The sequence below is a fragment of the Urocampus carinirostris genome, chromosome 8 (assembly GCF_059441175.1).
Source record: "Urocampus carinirostris isolate Australia breed hairy pipefish chromosome 8, RoL_Ucar_1.0, whole genome shotgun sequence".
In the NCBI taxonomy this organism is placed as follows: Eukaryota; Metazoa; Chordata; class Actinopteri; order Syngnathiformes; family Syngnathidae; genus Urocampus; species Urocampus carinirostris.
Genome location: NC_142356.1, coordinates 40,657,906 through 40,661,919, shown reverse-complemented (window position 1 = coordinate 40,661,919; position 4,014 = coordinate 40,657,906). Strand labels below are relative to the sequence as shown.

The following is a 4,014-nucleotide window of genomic DNA, read 5'->3' as shown; positions in this document are numbered from 1 at the left end:
AGGCGATGAAAGCGATTTTTCTACCCGTGAATTTGCACTTGTGAATGTAAAACTTTGTATAAGATTGACAATAAAAGTTTCTTTTGGCAAGTTGAGGCCTGATCAACCTCGCTGGGTCACCTGGGCGAGAGTGTCTGATGCTGCGAGACCCGAAACGCTCAATGAACTCAGGATACATCACTGACGATACGTCCCAGTTGCATCCAGGAGATGTTTCTTTCAAGTTACAAACTGGCAATGCCAGTGACTCCTAGGAAGAGACTAGGTGGCAACCAAGAACAGATTGGTCGACTACTGGAGAGACAGTTGACAGCCCGGAAAGACGGCAACCGGGACAGGTTGGGTTAGCACCCCAGCCTGTATCTTTCGTTAGAAGGAACCCCAACAAGCTACGAAAAGCCCTAAAGAGAGATACCCCCAGGATATCCCGAGAGGGGGGAGGATGAGATCTCCAATCGGACGGACCAAAGGTTAACGACCCCTGCAAACGAACAGACGACGATTATGACATGTATCTGTGGCAAAATATGCAAAAACACCCACGGCCTAAAAATCCATCAGGCCAGGATGAAATGTTTGGAGCGGGAGAGCGAGGTACAATGCACAGGTCCTGGACCTGGTAAGACGCAGGAGGAGCCCGGACAGGAGGCAACCCACAGATCCCAGTCCCTCCACGTGCCAAAGTCTCCCAACCCCAGCAAAGTAGTTCCACGGAAGCAGATTAAATGGCCTCCAGCGAACAAAGAGAGCGTGTGGTGGCAGTTTGATGAGGACATGTCCAAAATCATCCAGGCCACAGGCAAAGGAGACATTGACAGCAGACTCCAAGCGATGACCACCATAATCGGCAGTACGGCTCAGAGAGATTCGGCTGGACTGAAGAGGGCAACACCAAGAGCACCCCCTACACCATGAACCGCAGAGCCACAAAGATACATCAACTGCGCCAGGAGCTCCGAACCCTCAAGAAACAGTTCAAGAGAGCCGCTGAGGAGGAGAAGCAACCGCTGGCAGTATTACGTAACATCCTGCGGAAGAAGCTGACAACTCTACGCAGAGCAGAGGGGCACAGGAGACGAGGAAGGGACAGGCCGCCTTTATTGCCAATCCCTTCCGTTTTGCTAAGCGGTTGCTTGGGGACAAGCGAAGTGGCCGGCTCGAGTGCTCAAGAAAGGAGTTGAACTGCTTCCTCAAGAACACACTGACCGACCCAATGAGGGAAGAAGATCTAAGTCCCAACAAAGCTATCATCACCCCAGCCCCACCTACAGAGGACTTCAAGGTGACGGAGCCGAGCCTGAAGAGGTCATCAAGGCAGCCAGGTCAGCATCTACTCCGGGCCCCAGTGGTGTACCCTACCTTGTCTGCAAGCGTTGCTCATTGCTTCTCCGGCACCTGTGGAAGACTTTGAAAGTGATCTGGCGTAGAGGGAGAGTGGCCAACCAGTGGAGGTGTGCTGAGGGAGTTTGGATTCCCAAGGAGGAGGACTCGAAAAATATCAACCAGTTTCGGACAATCTCACTATTGAGTGTGGAAGGGAAGGTGTTCTTTAGCATCGTCTGCTGAAGACTGACAGAGTTCCTCCTCAAGAACAACTACAACGACACTTCCGTCCATAAGGGTGGGATTCCTGGAGCTCCTGGCTGCCTGGAGCACACTGGGGTAGTCACACAACCTATCAGAGAAGCCCACGATAACAAATGAGACCTTGCTGTGTTGTGGTTGGACCTGACGGAGCCGAGCCTGAAGAGGTCATCAAGGCAGCCAGGTCAGCATCTGCACCGGGCCCCAGTGGTGTACCCTACCTTGTCTGCAAGCGTTGCTCATTGCTTCTCCGGCACCAGTGGAAGACTTTGAAAGTGATCTGGCGTAGAGGGAGAGTGGCCAACCAGTGGGTCCATTCCACACAAACTAGTTGAGCTTGCACTACAACTCCACCACGTTCCTAACAAGATCAAGCACCTGATCCTGGATTATTATGACAACTTCAGGCTTAGGTTCACTTCTGGGTCAGTAACATCAGACTTGCATCAACTTGGGAGAGGCATAATAACGGGTTGTACCATATCCGTTATCATTTTTGCTTTGGCAATGAACATGGTAGTCAAAGCTGCAGAAGTTGAATGCAGAGGGCCAATTCTCCAGGTCAGGTGTTTGCTAGCCTCCCATAAGAGCATATATGGATGACCTTACCATCACCACAACATCTGTCCCTGGGAGTAGATGGGTCCTGCAGGGTTTGGAGAGACTCATGACATTGGCGAGGGTGAGCTTCAAGCCCTCAAAGTCAAGATCCATAGTTCTGAAGAGGGGGAAGGTGGTGGATAAGTTCAGGTTTTCAATCTCTGGAACTGATATCCCAACCTTTTCGCAACAACCAGTTAACAGCCTGGGGAAACTCTTTGACTCAACTCTGAAAGACTCTGCTGCCATCCAAGAGTCTGTTAAACAAAAAGCATTGTGGCTCACCAAGGTGGACAAGTCCGGCCTGCCTGGTAGATTTAAAGCCTGGATCTGCCTGCACTCTATTCTTTCCAGAGTCTTGTGTCCTCTCTTGGTCTATGCAATACCGGTATCAAGTGTGGAGATCCTCGAAAGGAAGATCAGTAGCTTTCTCCGGAAGTGGCTGGGACTTCCCCGCAGCCTTACCAGCGCTGCTTTGTACGGGACTAGCAATACCATCCAGCTACCCTTCAGCGGGCTTACTGAGGAGTTCAAGGTGCCACGTACTAGAGAAGCTCTTCAGAACAGGGATTCCAAGGACAGCAAGGTGTCATTAGCTGGGGTTGAAGTTAGAACCGGAAGGAAGTGGAGAGCTCAGAAGGAAGTGGAGGTGGCAGAATCACGATTGAGGCAGAAGACTCTGGTTGGGGTCCTGGCATTGGGGAAAGCAGGTCCGGGCTTCTTTCCAAAGACCAAAGTGAGTCAAGCCCAAGGGAAGGAGAGACACCAACTTCTCCAGGAAGAGGTCCGAGCAGGTGTGGAGGAAGAGCGGGTCAGCAGGGCAGTCGGACTCCATAAGCAAGGAGCATGGACAAGGTGGGGGAACACATTACAGCGCAAAGTGACCTGGTTGAACATCACGCAAGCAGACTTCCACCGTGTCCGGTTCCTTGTGCAGGCAGTTTACGATGTCCTACCAAGCCCAGCGAACCTTCATGTGTGGTGATAGAGCAAAACGCCCTCCTGCCCCCTTTGCTCTGGAAGAGGCTCCTTGGAACACCTCCTCAGCAGCTGCCCAAAGGCCCTGGCTGATGGTCGCTATCACTGGCACCATGACCAGGTTCTATAAGCAGTTGCTGAGTGCATTGCTCCAGCAGTCAACAGGGGCAAACAACATCAAGCGAGAAGCAAGGCAGTCAATTTCATCAAGGCAGGGGAGAAACCCAGGGCTTGTGCACAAACAACATCCGGACTCCTCCACATTGCCTCTGATTGGCAGTTGCATGTCGATCTTAGGAAACAACTAAGGTTCCCCCAGCATATATCAGCAACATTGCACCGGACATGATAATTACCTCAGAGACTTCGAAACACCTGACCATACTGGAGCTCACAGTCCCTTGGGAAGAGCGCATTGAGGAAGCCAATGAAAGGAAACGCGCAAAGTACTAGGAGCTGGTGGAGGAGTGCAGGGGCAGGGGCTGGAAAGTTTTCTTTGAGCCAATAGAGGTCGGCTGTAGGGGTTTTGCTGGACGATCCTACTGCAAAGTCCACACATGAAAAAGTCACATTTCCCTTTTACCAAAGTATTCTTATCTGTCTTTTGCTCTGCCAAAAACTTCTGGTCAAGCAGATTTTCCCAATCCTAGTGCTATCCACAGATTGTCTACAATTGTGTTTGGGATCCATCACCATTTAGATATTTGAAAAACATGCAGCTACCAGATACTAGGAGATATTGCTCCAAGGACATTTGTATAGTTACCAGGAAACAGAAAAAAAATGTATTTTTCAACAAACTATTCATAGGAGTAAAGATGACTGTTCCTATCAAATAACTAGGAAACCAAC

At 50.5% G+C, this 4,014-nt stretch overlaps 1 pseudogene; it reads left to right on the top strand.

The window, feature by feature from the left end:
* Positions 1–720: 720 nt before the first annotated feature.
* Positions 721–3,723, top strand: LOC148361891 (uncharacterized; annotated as a pseudogene).
* Positions 3,724–4,014: the final 291 nt, after the last annotated feature.